Genomic DNA, 16489 nt, shown 5'->3' with positions numbered 1-16489 from the left:
TAACCACTGGCAGGAGGGTGGGGGTAATGTTATTTTGTTGTTTGGTGCCCCTGGATTTTCCACAAGGATCATTTTGGGAAACTTTACAGTGTTAAGAGGGGAAAAGAGCCTGTTTCTGTTAACATCACTCCACAGAACAAAAACAGTTTAGTAAGTTTCAAAACAAAAATATTTTCCTGGGGGCTGAACAATGCAAGCTACCAGTGGCCTAACGTGCCAAGGCGGTTTCAAAGCGCTGCCAGAGAGCTATTATTAGTCCCCCCCTGACCCAGAGTCCTTGTTTGCACACCCAAATGAGGCCACATTTCCTAAAACCATCAAAGCCCCATTAATTAGTCTGTTAATAGAAACTTGTTGTGAGCCCAGTCACTCCTCGCATCCAATTTTGCCTCCAGCCTCTGTTAATTCAGTTGAACGTCACGTAGCAAGAGAAATCCAGGAATTCTCTTAACAAAAATAAGCTGACTTATCAAGTTTTAACAATCAGATTGAAAAACAGGAATCATTCAGTGATCTTTCCAGCTCAGATGTGAACAACACGATGTTTGTTCTCTGCAAACCCTTGGGGTGCTAAACAATTTAACTGTCCATGTTATTTATAGAGAAGGTGTTTTTTTTGGAAACTGATGCCAGACAACAATGCCCCCCTGAGTAGCTGAGCTCCCCGTTCCTCCAGAGACCGGGATGAGCATGTGGGATGAAGATCAATGAAGCCAAGCAGAATAGGGAATACAGGCTCGTGATGGATAGAATACATGATAAAGGAGATACAGGCACATGCGGCCGCTGGGGAGGGAGGAAGAGGGTGTTTTTGAGCTTCATCTCTTGTTTACTTGTCCTTATCAGTTGCATTATTTTTTCTTCATGGCTCTGTTTACCACCTGACATTCAATATATTTGCTTTCTGTTTGTTTTCTCTCTCTCCTCACTGCACCCTCCACTCCCAACTGGAATGTAACCTCCATGAGGGCAGACACTTTTATTATTTTATTATTGCAGTAATAACCATGCCTGACACATAGTGGGCACTCAGTATTTATTTGGTGAATAATAAGACAAATGAATAGGTGAAGTCAAGTCCTCCAGAGCAGGAACTCAGAGTGGGGAGTCACCATGAAATCACAGATATCTGGGAACGGGCAGAAATCCTGGGGAGGTTGTGGGAGTCGGGGCTTGAGCCTCTGTCTGGGCTTTATGTCCAATGAGTTGCCTTTATGGAGAAGGGAAGCCATTGATTTACACACCTGGGACCAGCACCCCCATGGCTCTCCCCGCACGTGGCCAGAGGCTCCGCCCTGTCTTCTGCGTTTCATGTCTGTGGTTAGGAGCCACCACCCCCAACCCCTCTACCTCCTACGGCAGACGGCCAGGAGCTCCCCAAGTCCCAAGTTGTTTCCTGTTATGTGCCTTTTGTGGCTGGAATAACCTGCCTGGAATAACCTTTCCTTCTTCACCTGCTTTAAGGGAACTCTTGTTCAGACTGCAAAGCCCAGTGGGGAATTAACACTACTCTGAGTGCTAACAATTCTAGTCCAGTTAATCGTGAAAACCCTGCTACCACTTGCTGAGCACCCAACCTGTTCTAAGTCCTTGGCGTTGCATCTCATTTAATTCTCAGAACACCCCGGGAGGTAGTCGACTTATCTCCATTGGACAGATAGAGAAAACTGAGCTCAGGGAGACTGAACTACTTACCCGTGTTGGAGCCACAGCTCACAAGTAGCACGTGGGGATCTGAAGATGTGTCCGGCCCCAAAGACCGTGCTGGTTAACGGGACAATAGCACTAAGTTACACCCTTCTCCCCACGTGTTGGGATCATTGCCATAAAGAGCTAACCTGATTCCACGGGTTCTTCCCCCCGTTCTTTAAAATGTTGGCTCACTTAAAGGATTTCTGGTGGGTCTCAGAGGGTCCCTCACATGTGTTCTCATGAGCTTGTCAAATCCCATCAGTTGTCATTGCTTCCTGCCACACCCCTGCTGGGTACTGTGGTTCCCTGAGGCTGTTCCTGGATACCTGTGGCATCTCTGGACGCCATCCTGGCTGTTGGGCCCCTGCTCTCCACCAGGTGTCACGCTCTCTCCTTCCCGGCGCTGCTCCCACCCAGGCCTGCCGTCTCCAAGAAGGAACCCGCTCTCCTGCAGGCATCTCTGCTGTGTCTCGCCCTGGGAGGGAGGCCTCACTGGCGTTTGCTACATCCTAATGATCTACCGTAAAGCAGCCTTTTCCATCTCGTCTCCTTGCGGCTGACTTCAGACACAAGTTGCTGGAAGGTTGTGCTGGAGCATCCCAGGGTTGACGTCATGGTGACTGAGGTCACCTTGCCCCCGCCGTGGCCGAGGTTTGGGCTTTGCATGTGCTCGTGGGGCTCTCCCAGTGGAAAGGACGGCTCCCACCAGTGCACCCCACTGCCGGGACTCACATCACCCGAGCTGGGACACACAGCAGAAGGTGCTTCACAGTATAGGTTTAGGGTGGGGCTCTGCCATGGGGTGGCTGCGCTGGCCCCCAAATCCCACAGCCTCAAGCAGAGCCGCTGCCACGCACACTTCTTCCACCCTCTTGCTGTGCACATAGGGCAGCCCCCTTTCCCCAGGGTGGGCCGTGCACCAGTCCTCCTGTGGTCCCGGTCCTGCACAGTGCTGTCTTCACCACACCTTTGCAGAGTGACAGCATGAATGAAGGCATAGATGACTGAATCACGTGCCAGGGAGTTTTTACTGGGTCAAACATTGAAGCTTATTTTCCTTTCAATGTGCTTTGTATTGAAAAAAAAAAACAGATTCTGCTCAATTTTGCTGTGAACTTAAAACTCCTCTGAAAAATAAAATCTATAAAAAATGTAAAGAGACTTTGTGCAGATTATGAACTAAAAAAAAAATAAAAACCAAATAGATCATCTCTTGGAGTCTAAGTCCGGCTTATAACAAGGCTGCAGGCTTCATGCCAACAAATACAAACAAGCTAAAAGATTAATCCGTTAGTCAATCGATAACCACTCAATCAGGGGTTCACCCAGAACCTTTGGGGTTGGGCCCTGGGATTGTACAAACATCACGTGCTCACACAACTCTCTTTACCATAAGGGACATACATTTTTTTCAATTGATTTCTAACTTAACTGCAGAGTGATCAGAGAGCACATGAGACCGGTTCTTTGGTATCTGTGGGCGCTGATCTGGGGCCTTCTATGCCATCAATTTTTATGAGAGTTCTGGGCTGGCTTTGAGGAAGCAGGCAAGATGCCTCTGATGCTCCCAGAGGTGTCATTTGGAGCCTCAGACCTCTCTCGGGGACTCTTCTGCCCACAGAGATGCCCAGTGCCCTCCTCTCTCTCTTCTCTTGCCCCTTTTAAGTCCATCTTTGGCAAAGGCTTAACTTGCAAGTCGTCTACAGCGCCTTTGAAGTCATACAGTGGACAGAGCTTTTACCAGACCAAACTGCTCTAAGGAGAACCAATGTCAAGCCCAAGTTTAAAAATGCCACCGATGAAGCTGTTAGAGTGCTGCGTCACATTAGATCAAGGACCAGTCTGCTTGAAATTGTCAACCCCGCCGGGTGGCAGTCATCAGGTTCATAAGAACAGTGGTAACAAATTCCCTACTCTTCACAAAGCTCTCTGCACCCCTTTGCTTCTTGCCTCCTCGTGACAAATCCGTGAGTCTGTATCATCTTGCCGTAGGAGTCAGGGATTCCCCGTCCCTGTGGCCTCTGTTCCACTTGCGTGTGTCCCTCTGTGGCCCAGAGGAGAGAGCCTCACACCAAGGCACAGGAGATCCGGGTTCTGAGCCCAGGCTGGAGGCTGAACTTGTTGCCTGACCCTGGGTAAATCTTTTGGGGGTTTTGCTTCTTCATCTAAAAATTACAGCAGTTCAATCAAATGAGTGGTTTTTCAGGCAAAATCATGTCGATGTATGAAAACATTGGATTGAAGTGCACAGGAATGGGCCTGGGGCCACCTATGTCTTCTCCCCTCTGATGGCCCGTCTGCTGTAAAATTCTCTCAGGCATCGCTCTTGGTTTCATTGATTTTCTCCATTCTTTTTGTTTGTTTTCTATTTATATTTACTTTAATGTAAAGTATTTCCTGCCAACCCCTAGAGCACCATGGAAATTTTGACCTCATAATTTTTAAGTATCTATGTAGCTTAACATTGTATGACATTTTGTTTCCTTCTCTATAAAAGCAGAAAAATTGGATTAGGTTGTCTGCAAGGATCAACTAATGTCTGTGATTCAACCCCAGTGATGCAGGGATGATGGACTGCCACCTCTTGCTGGTTAAAGGCCTCAACTTCTCCATCCAGGGGAAGCTGCTGTGCCCTCCCTGGTGGCGAAGAGAGAGGTCAGATGTGGGTGGTTGGCTGTCCCCTTTTCTGAGCCCTGGGGCTGCCTCCTACTGGCTTGTGGGGAGATTGTGTTTCCCACAGCATGAATGTATATAAAGCTTTCCCTTCATGTCACAAATAGTCCCCTTGAGTACCAGGCAGGGAAAACGTTCTCCCATAAGGAGATCCTGTTACACACTTGGCCACACATTTCTTTTGAAATGTCACCAAGGAAAGGAAAGCTCTTACCAAGATTACTTCTTCTCCTCGGAAAAGAATGCTTTTATTCACAATGTAAAGTCTCATGTGTAGAACTTGTTTCTAGGCAAGATGGAGTAACAGAGGCTGGATTTATAGACCCACCTGAAAAAAAAATAGACCAAATATATGAAATGACAGTTTGTAAGACAGTGGGCCTCAGGCAGGGAGGACAGTAAGCCCTGAGAGCCAGGAAAGCACTCTGGTGAGCTGTGTGAGTGCCCCAGCTCCCTGCCTGGAGAATTTCCAGGTCAGGGCACAACAAGGGAGAGCGCAGCTGGGGCGTGGTGGATGGACTCCTGAACTGAAGAGACAAAAATGAGTCCAAAGACAACAAGATGGCTGGAAAGTACGGGACAGAGTACCAGAGAGGAGAAGCATGTGTAGGGAGAGACAGAGAGAGCTCCAGAGATGTGCAGATATTCAGCAAATTTATTACAAGTTCATGCTTGAGAAAAAACTGCTGAAGGCTGGGGAAAGAACCACCTAAAATGATTAAATAGTGCTCTGTGTTTACCTGGAGCTGGGAATAGTGCTCACCAACAAGATTGGAAAATCTCATAAAGTTCATTTGTATATCTTCTTTGGAGAAATGTCTATTCAAGTCCTTTGTCAAATTTTTAATTAGGTTGTTTTGTTGTTGTTCAGTCATGGCAGTTCTTTCTATATTCTAGGTATCAATGCCTTATCAGATATATGGATTTGCAAATATCTTCCCCATTTTGTGGGTTGCTTTTTACTCTGTTGATAGTATCCTTTGATGCACAAAAGTTTTAAATTTTGATGTAATTTAATTTGTCTATTTTTTCCTTTTGTGGCCTGAGGTTTTGTTGTTATATACAATAAATAATTGCCAAATTCAATGACATGAAGCTTTCCCCTATGTTTTCTTCTAATATTTCATAGTTTTAGCTGTTGCATTTAGGTCTTTGATCCATTTTAAGTTAGTTTTTGTATATGGTGTAAGGTAAGGGTCCAACTTCATTCTTTTGTATGTGGATCTCCAGTTTTCTCAACACCATTTGTTAAAAACGCTGTCCTTATCCCCATCAAATGGTCTTCACACCCTCATTAAAAATTATTTGGCCATGTATTTGAGAGTTTATACTTGAACCCTCCATTCTATTCCACTGGTCTATATGTGCACCTTTCTGCCAGTACCTTGATTAATATGGCTTATAGCTTTGAAATCAGGAAGTAGAAGACTTCCAACTTTGTGCCTCTTTTTCAAGATTGTTCTGGCTATTCAGGGTTCATTGAGCATATGAATTTTAGGATAAATTTTTGTATTTCTATAAAAAAAGTCATTGGGATTTTGAAAGGGATTGTATTGAGCCTATAGGTCACTTTGGGTAGTATTAACATCTTAAGAATACTAAGTTTTCCAATCCATGAACATGAGATATTTTTTCATTTATTTATGCCTTTAATATCTTTCAGCAATGTTTTATAGTTTTCACCTCCTTGGTTAAGTTTACCCCTACGTATTTCATGCTTTTTGATGCTATTGTAAACCGGATTTTAGAAAATTTTCTTTTCAGATTATTTGTTGTTAATGTATAGAAATGTTAATGTATGAAAATACAATTGATAAATAAATAATGCTAGGGAAGGGCTTATTTTTCTCATTTTGTCATTTGTTTTCTGTATGTCTTACAGCTTTATTGTCCCTCGTTCCTTCATTATTGCCTTTCTTTGTGCTGAGTTGATTTTTTTGAAATGACACATTTTGATTCTCTTATTTTTTGTGTATATTCTATAGATATTTTCTTGTGGTTACCACTGGGATTAAATAACATCTTAAAGTTATAAAAATCTATTTTAAACTGATACCAAGCTAACTTCAATCAGACACAAAAAGTCTATTCCTTTACAGCTTTCTGTGGTCTGAATGTTTACCACCCCCATCCCCGTCGCCATTTATATGCTGAAATCCAGATCCCCAAGGTGATGGTATTAAGAAATGGGGCCTAAGGGAGGTGATTAGGACATGAGGCCAGATTCCTCCTGATTGTTATTAGGCCCAATCATGACCCTTCTATCAAGTAAGGACACAGCAAGAAGGCACCATCCATAAGCCAGAAAGTGAGCCCTCACCAGATACCAAATCTGCCAGTGCCTTGATCTTGGACTTCTCAGCCTCCAGAACTATGAGAAGTAAATTGGTTGTTTATGAGCTATCCAGTTTATGGTATTTTTTATAGCATCCTGAACAGAGCCACAGCTCCACCCCCATACCTCCCAACTTTATGTTATTGATGTCACAAAATACAGCTGACCCTTGAACAATAGGGAGGTTAGGGCTGCTGACACAGCCAAAAATCTGTGTGTGATGTTCAACTCTACAAAAACTTAACTACTAATAGCCTACTGTTGACTGGAAACCTTACCAATAACATGAACAATTGATTAATATATATTTTGTATGTTTTACATATTATATACTGTACTCTTATGATAAAGTAAGCTAGAGAAAAAAATGTTATTAAGAAAATTATAAAGAAGAGAAAATATATTTACTATTCATTAAGTGACAGTGGATCATCTTAAAGGTCTTCATTGTTATCATCTTCACATTGAGTAGGCTGAGGAGGAAGAGAGGGGTTGGTCTTGATGTCTCATGGTGGGCAGAGGTGGAAGAGGGGGAGGAGGTGGGAGACAGGAGAGGCAGGCACACTTGGTGTCACTCCATGGAAATACATCATAATTTCTGTCTTTTTCCCCTTTTTTATTTCTCTAAAAATGTTTCTATATGGTATCAATCCTTCCACAGTTTGTTTTAATTTCAGTGCCCGTATCATGTAAGGGTCTCTCTTGTAAAAGAAGCCAAAAGCAGTCTTGAACAATCTAAACCCTTCTGCCAGATTGTCTAATGTCAGTTTGTTTCTGGCACTGCTTCTTCTACATCTTCTTCCTCATCATCTGACACTGGTTCAGAAGTGCTCATCTTCACCAAGTCATCTGTTAATTCCTCTGGCGTGTTGTCTGCTAGCTCTTGACCTTACACCCTAAATCCATACCTTAAAACCCATCACCCCCACCTTTTTTGTTTGCTTCCCATATCTACAATCTTTTTTATGATTTCTTTGATTGACTTTGTCATACAGCCTGTGAAGTCATGCACAACATCCGGACACAGTTTTCTCTACCAGGAATTTATTGTTTTCAGCTTGGTGGCTGACACAGCTTTTTCTATAAAAACGATGGCATCCTCAACGGTGTAATCTTTCCAGACTTTCATGATGTTCTCTCCATTGGGGTTCTTTTCCACAGTGTTGACAACGCTTTTCACAGAGTACTAAGTGAGCCTTAAAAGTTCTTAGGATGCCCCAATCTAGAGTCTAAATTAGAGATGTGGGGTTTGTAAGCAAGTAGACCACTTTGATGCCTCTAGTGCTGAATCCATGGGGTTCTGAGTGGCCGGGGCATTGTCCAATATCAAAAGAACTTTAAAAGGCAGTCCCTTAATGTTAAGGTACTTCCTGACTTTGGGGAAAAAGCACTGACGGAATCAGTTCAGAAAAAGTGTTCCCATTGTCCAGGCTTTCTTGTTGTACAACTGAAAGACTGGCGGGTGGTGTTTATTTTTTCTCTTCAAAGCTCAGGAGTTAGCACCTTTATAGATAAGGGAATCCCTGATCATAAACCCAATTGCATTTGCACAAAATAGTAGAGTGAGGCTGTTCCTTCCTTAAACCCCCTCCTTAAATCCTGGTGCTCACTTCTCTTCCTTACTAACAAATGCCCTTTGTGGCTTTTTTTCACCCCAGAATAGGGCACTTCACCTGCATTAAAAACCTCATCAGGCATATATCCTTTCTCCTCAATGATTTTCTTAATGGAATCTGGGAATTTGGCTACTGCCTCTTGGTTGGCAGAAGCCATTTCTCCTGGTTTCTTGACATTTTTAAAGCCAACCCTCTTTCTAAAATTATCAAACTATCCTTTGCTAGCATTAAATTCTCCAGCTTTAGATCCTTCACCTTCTTTTTGCTTTCAGTTGTCATATAATGACTTCACTTTTTCTTGAATCATATTAGAGTCTACAGGTATGCCTTTCTTATAGCAATCCTGCACCCACATAAAAGCTGCATTTTTAATATGAGATAAAGAGATATTTTACAAAAAGTACAAGGTTTTTGTGCCCACTGACATAGCTGTAGTCATGGCTTCATGAACTTCCTTTTCTTAATTTTACGATGGTCCTTATGCTGGATTCATTTATCTTAAAATAGCAGGCAACTGTAGCTGCCGACCTCAATCTATGATACATATCAAGCAATTTGATTTTTTCTTCTAATGTCATAATTTTTCTCTGCTTCTCAAGAGCACTTCGACATCATTAGTAGAACTTCATATTGTTCCCATGGTGTTATTCAGGTTTACAGTATTGCACTAAATACAATGAAAAATACATGAAAATTATGAGGCATCACTTTTTACTAGATAGACAAACTGCTCATGTGAAGATGATTAGTGTCACAGGATGTTTTAAATGAATATTTGCAACACTTCAGCTCACTGCAATGGCAACAGGAGATAGCTACAAAATTATTACAGTAGTATGGTATGTATTATGGTTAATATTATGCAGTTATCTTTTAATACTGTACCTTTACATTTGTTTACATTTCTCTTGACTATGAATGGCAGATATATGGTCTGTAAATGTTTGTATGTGTTAGTTTTGATAAACTTTAACTTTTATAATAGATTTGTGTATATTTTATACTATTAATAGTAAATGATAAAATAGACTAAAGTCTACGTATATTTCATGCATTCATGACATGCTTAAATTTTAAATTTTTTTTCAATATTTCTGGGCTTCATGGTTCATCTGTGAATTTTTTCAAATTGCCACAAATCTTCAAAATATTTTCCAATCTATTTATTGAAAAAGATCTGCACATAAGTGGACCCATGTAGTTCTAACCTATGTTGTTTAAAGGTCAACTGTACATCTTTTTATATTCTGTACTTATGAATATATATTTATAATTTGCTATGCTTTTGTCTCATAAACTCCGTGAAAGAATAAAAAGTAGAGTTACAAACCATTATAGTAACAATATTTTTTTAGTCCATGAACTTACTTTTATAGGAGAACTTTATATTTTGAAATGACTTTGAGTTGCTGTCTAGCATTCTTTTATTTAAATTTGAAAGACTCCCTTTATCATTTTTTGTAGGGCTGGTCCAGTGGTAGTAAACTCCATCTGCTTTTGCTTACCTGAAAATGTCTTAATTTGTCCCTCATTTTTTAAGAATAATTTTGCCAGATATAGAACTATCATTTTTTTTCCTTTCAGTACTTTAAAATACTGCCCCCCCCCACTTCCTTTTGACTGGCAAGGTTCCTATGGAGAAATCCATAATCTTGTCTGTGATGGTTGCTTATCTCTTGCTGCTTTCAAGATTACCTCTTTGCTTTTTGGTTTTCAACAGTTTGATTAAAATATGTATCAGTGTTGGTCTTTTTGAAATTATCCTACTTGGAGTTCATCAAGCTTTTTGGATTTGTAGATCGATGTCTTTCCTCAGATTTGGCAGTTAATTGTGCATGATTTCCTCAATAATCTCTCCACCCTGTTGTCTTTCTCTCCTCATTCTGGGACCCCCATAAGGTGTATATTGGCCAGCCTGATAGTGCCCCCTAAGTCCCTTAGACTCTATTCACTTTTCTTCATTATGTTTTCTTTTTGCTTCCCAGACTCAATAATTTCAAATGACTTGCCTTTAAGTTCACTAATTCTTTCTTTTGCCTCTTTCAGTCTTCTGTTGAAATCTTGTAAGTGAATTTTTTACTTCAGTGGTTATATTTTTTAGCTCCAGAATTTTTGTGATTTTTTAGAGTAATTTTAGCTGTTTGTTGATGTTCTCATTTTTTATACATCATTTTCCTAATTTATTTTTGTTCATTGTCCCTGTTTTTCTTTAGATCTTTTAACATATGTAAGACAGTTGTTTTAGTGTCTTTATCTAACAAATATGATGTCTCTGTTTCTTCAGAGATGGGTTTTAGAAATTTATTTTGTTTCTTTGAATGGGATAGGTCTTCTTATTTCTTTGTATTGCTTTGTGATCTTTTGTTGAAAATTGATGAGTTGATAACACAACCACTCTCCCAGGCTTTGTAGACTGGTTCCATGCAGTGGAAGGCCTTTCATAATAAGCCTGATGTTAAACCTTGTGGAGGTCTCTTGTGGACATGTGTTCTTGTGCCTCTGTGTGTGTGTGTGTGTCTACTTTTAAAATTTCCCTATGTGTATGGCTATTTGTAAATAACTCAATTTCCCTAAGATTGTTACCTCTCCTTCTTCTCAGAGCCTTAGTTGTCTACTTATATTCCTCTATCAGTAATCTCTTGCCCCAGGTATTTGTAAGTCTGTATTCCTACTGCATTTATCATGAGCCATGACCACTGCTTCTGGTGGCTTTTCCTGGATTGAGGTCTAAATTGTTCTGTTTTGGGCTGTCTCAGGTCTGAGTTAGTTGACACCAAGACCAATCCCTTAGCCACCCTCAAGACAGTCTAGAACATTGAATATTAGGTCCACTGTGCTCTATCCAATTCAAGAAATGGAACTAGGGACTGGGGTGCTGCATCCTCTATATCATGCCATGTCATACTGGGGCTGCGTAGGGGGCAAGGACAAGTGAAAATGTCACATTTCCCACTGTTTTGAGTGTGGCTTCTTCTTGATTGAGTTCCACTTGGTTGCTAGAGATTTTTGACTGATCTTCAGTGCTCCTGTAAAGTTATTTTAGCCAGGCTCTACTTGTTTATTTAATGTGTCTGTGGGGGAACAAGAGCCTGGCACTTGCTAGTCTATTTGTTGATGTTGATCCATCAGAATATCATGTCCTTTAGTCCTTACACCCGCCAGTGAAGCTGCTACTGTTTTTAGCCTCATTTCATAAATAGGAAGCCAAGGCCCAGGGAATTTAACCAACTCTTTCTCTCTCAGTCTGAGAGCAAGTAAAGTGCAAAGTGGGGTTTAAACCAGGCAGCATGGCTCCAGAGTTCACATTCTGACCCTTTCCACAGTTGCTTTCTTTCATGCTAGTGAGTTATCTCCTCTTATTGATACTCGAAATCAGACTACATGGGGGCCCTGCTGTCAGCAAAATTCCTCTGGACTTAGAATTTTAAATTGGTTCTTGTTATTTATAATAATACTATTATAACAAGACTCGACTTATCATTTTTTCCAGTGTGCTTGCGTAGGCCACACAGGGATGGGCATCTGGTATTAGTGGCTATCTCTTTGACAGAATCTTCAGTGGTGTTTTGAGATCTCCTGGGTTCTGTCCATCCTGTAGATTGTGAGGGGCTAGAACACAGTCTTGTCATCCATGATGTTGTTTGGAGTCTTAGATGAATTATGTAAAGTACTTAAAAGAAAGTTGGACACAGCCTAAGCCTTTGATACTCTGCAACTTTGAGTATATCTACATTATCATTACCACCTCATCCACGGCAGTCTCCCCAGCCAGACCCAACACTGGTAGGGCCATCTCAGTTTCACCGGAGGCATCTCTCTCTGGTCCCAACCTCGACTCCATGGAGATCTTAATCATGCTTGATGGCAGCTTCCCCAGATTGCGTGGCCTCAGGGTCAATTCCAAAACTGGGCCCCAGGAAAAAGAGCTGCTAGAATTGATAGGAGAACAGAACAAACAAACCAAACCCAGACAAAGGACAACAAGCAGTACTTTCAGCCTGGCCTGCATGTTTACCCTCCATAGTCTTCTGGGTAAGGATGATTTTGGAGAAAGCCACTTCCCTATTTTCTACTAAGGGCTAACATCTTCATTTTGGGAATGGGAGTGGAAATGGTTTCCAAACCTCGGGTGAGGAGCTTGAAAATAAATGTCTACATCTGATGATGTCATGTGATGTGGCCCAGATGATAAGCGGCTTAAGGGTTATGCATGGAGGGATTTGGCTGGCTCCTGCCGGGGGTTAGTAAAGGACAAGTGTTCCCTGATAATGTTCACATTCTCCAGGGCTTATCACCCAGAAACAGGGACCCAGCGCTGGGTCCAGCTGGCAGTGAGATGGGCTGATTGTGCAGGCTGCTCTGCCCTCAGCCCCGTGAAGGACAAGATTAGCACTTATTCCATATGCTTTGCTTTGCTTTGCTTTATGTCTGAACATAAAGTAGCACCCAATTAACACCCGGAGTACGTCCAGCCCAGACCTTGAATGAGTGGAGGGTGGGAGAAGTAAGGGCTGGTGAACAAGTCACGGGCTGAGTTTAGAAGTTAATTATTGCCGCATGAGGCCAAAGGTGTGTGAACTGTGTACACGTGCATGAGGTCTTCTCTGGACAAAACCTTCTGATCTAGAGCCCTATCAGGTGACTTTAAGAATCATGGAAATGGTTTCACATTTCAGTGTGACCCCAAGCAGGGCTATGACAAAGCCTATTTTGAAAACTCTTCTCTTTCCACTACACATACACACGCAGACACCTAAAAAATCCAACCAAATTCCATGTTCCATCAATGGTCAATGATCAATTCTAATAAAGAAAAGAAGCCAGCCACTCCCACTCACTAGCCTCCTGGTTTTGTTTTACCTCCATAAAATGACTTGACCTTTTTGCCAAGTCTTCCTTGAGCTCTTGTGAATTAAATGTTGCTGGCATTTTGACCGTGGTAGAGCCTTCGTACTTAAGGAAATGAATCTTGCCTCCCAAGACAGTAAGTCCAGTGATGTTTTGTAAATCCGCATACCTGAAGACAGTTACTAAATACTGGTAGCTTTGATTATGAGGAACTGACAAAGCTGTTGGTATTTGCCACTCCAGGCTTTTTTTCTTTTTTTCTTTCTTTTTTGAGACAGATTCTCACTCTGTTGCCCAGGCTAGAGTGCCATGGCGTCAGTCTAGCTCACAGCAACCTCAAACTCCTGGGCTCAAGTGATCCTCCTGCCTCAGCCTCCTGAGTAGCTGGGACTACAGGCAGGTGCCACCATGGCCGGCTAATTTTTTCTCTATATATTTTTAATTGTCCATATAATTTCTTTCTATTTTTAGTAGAGATGGGGTCTCACTCTTGCTCAGGCTGGTATTGAACTCCTGAGCTCAAACGATCCACCTGCCTCAGCCTCCCAGAGGGCTAGGATTACAGGCGTGAGCCACCACGCCCGGCCTCAGACTTTTTTTCTTATCAATTAAAAATTTTTACATTTTTGGCTTCTAATTGATCTCTCATTTCAACAACATTCACAGTGTCCATGCAGGAGTTTTGTTCTGGAGAAACGTCAAAGACGGTAGTTGAGATTTGTAGAGAAACAGCCATAATTACCAGCTCCATCCGTCAACACATCCATCTGTTTATTCTTTCATTTATATCTATTTATTGAATTTTTGCTATTTCTTGGCTAAAAAATAAGCTAATCTTATATTAATTAGGATAAGCTTAGTTGTGCTATGTAATTTGCACTTAGTGAATTTAAACAACAAAAAATTGGTTCCATATGCACATTACGTGTTAACTACAGGTGACCTGAGGGGCTCCCTTCCATATCGTTCTTACTCTGGATTCAGGCTGATGGAACAACTCAGACCTGGAACATTGCTGTCACCGGCACAGAGGGAAGGAGAGCTCTGGAGGCAATTAAACACTCTGGCCTGCAAGGGGCAGATGCCACATCCATCACTGTCACTGTCTGGAGCTAGCCACCTCCCCACCTCCCCAGGGTACAAGGACAGCCAATCTCTTCCTGAGTCTGGAGGGCCAGAGAGGCCAGCGTTTGCTGCCCAGCGTCACTGACCACAGGTCTCCCTGGCCTGGGGACAGTTGGTTTCTAGTCACTTGGTGACGAGACAGTTATTCCCTTTGGTTAAAGTGAGAACTGTTCTTTGTTCTGGGGCTGACGTTAGCATGAGGAATCGAACATGGTTTTTAGAGGGTGAATGCAAATCTCAATCTACAGTTTGGTAAAATTTACTACTTGGAGAGAATTTTCCTCTTACACCTTACATTTTTCTTTGCTACATATTTCAGATGAGGGAGAGAGAATAAGAGAAAACAAAATAAAATTACAAAATGCACTCACACAACCCCAGACCAAACACATCCCAAAGCTCCCTCTCCATCCCTGTTTTTGTTCTTTGTTTTCCTCTTCCTTCTCAGTCTCCATAAGGGCGCTTGCTTTGTTCTGGTCATTTTAATCACCAGACTATTTCCTAAGTTAAAAAAAAAAATGAGACTACCAATGGCAGAGACATTTTAAAACTGCCTTTTTTTAAAAAAATACATTTTTTTGACTCTTTGTCTTTTGAAAGCCTTGGCACTACTCTGTGCAGCTGCTGGATGTCTGCAAACCTGACCGGAGGAGATTCCCTGCCCCGTGAGGTATAGGCAAAATCTGCCGCCTTGCCGAGGGCAGGGCAGGTCGCAGCTGTGTCCCACAGGGCGCTGCGTGAAATCCCTGGGAGACCCACACTTGATGCCAGAGACAACAGCTCTGAGCCGTGTCTGGCAGCTGCTTACTTTCCCCACGCTGGTCATAAATTGCCCGGTGACAGGCTGCTCTCTGCCTCTGGGAACAAGGAGTGCATAGTGGCAGCTTGAGATGTCGTGGCTTTCCAGAGATAGGACAAAATGCAGCAGAAATTGCTGTGGCATGTGCTCCACGGGGAGGGAATGCTTCTCTCAGGGAGGGCTGGGCTCACCACCAACTGTCCACAGGCCAAAGCAGGGATGCAGTGCAAAACCTGCCCACAGGTGAAGGTGGTGCTGAGAGAAACTTCCTGGAAGAAGTGATGGCAGAGCTGGGCTTTGAGGGATGAATAGGAGTGGGGGTGAGCGTGGGAGTGGGGAGGGAAGACGTTTCAGGCAGGCCATGCACATGTTCAATGCCACAAGACAGGCCAGTGTGTTTGGGAAATGGGGTAGCCCAGCCTGTAGAAGGGTGTTCCACAAAAGAGTAGATGGGGCTGGGCAGATACGTTCGGGCTGCCTCATCCCTTTTTCCCCTTCTCCTCGGCGTGCCATTCAGATAGCTCAGGCCTGGAGCCCTCCCTCTGTCTAGCCTCCTGGAGTCTTCTCTGTCCCACCATGTCGGCCACTATATTCTCAGTCACTCTCAGCTCCCCTCTCCGTCCTGGCCTGGTAAACTCACCCATCCGCACAGCCAAGTCCCCTGCATTCCAAACTGGATTCCAAATCAGCCAGCACCTCCGGGGGTGTCAAGACCTCTCTTGTGAGCATTTTGCGAGATTCCCACATTTGTCCCTGACAAATAGGTATACTGAGCCCCACTTCCAGGTGAGAAAATGGAGGCTCGAAGTTACAACTGCTTTAAAGCCAGACAGCCAGAAGCAGAAAGGTTAACCTGGTCTTGCAACCTGATTCTTGGAAAGAGTATAGCATTTCCCCACCATGCCTACCTGTGTACCCACAGGCATTTTAGTGCCCACAGAAAGTCACTGAAGGGGGGAGTTTGCCACAGTCCCTGCAAGTGAAACCTGTCCTGCAAGACCAAGTGCAAAGAGCTGAGACAGTGCCAACCATGCTACTCATGCTGTCACTGACTCTGCAAAGCTGATCGTGGGTGGTGGCTTTATTTCCTCCACCCTTCAGGTGAGGACACTGAGGTTGTCCGATTTAAGCGACTTACCCAGGTGTCCATGAACCTTGCCATGTCCACCCTGGTGTGGACAGGAGGGCAGTGCTGAGCCGAGGGCCTTCCCACCCTGCCCTGCAGGATCCAGACGCCCAGACAGCCTGCTAAGATAAGCAACTGGATCCTGCCATTGTCTCCCTGAGAGGAGGAGGAAGAGGAAGACGGACAACCCACAGCCCCTCTGCCTGCCAACACTGCTGCCTTCTTCAACATTCGACCCAGAGCAAGCAGTCTAGATTGGCTCTGGCTGGGAGAAG

Source organism: Lemur catta, chromosome 17 (genome assembly GCF_020740605.2).
Source record: "Lemur catta isolate mLemCat1 chromosome 17, mLemCat1.pri, whole genome shotgun sequence".
Taxonomy (NCBI): domain Eukaryota; kingdom Metazoa; phylum Chordata; class Mammalia; order Primates; family Lemuridae; genus Lemur; species Lemur catta.
This window is presented reverse-complemented; position numbering follows the sequence as displayed.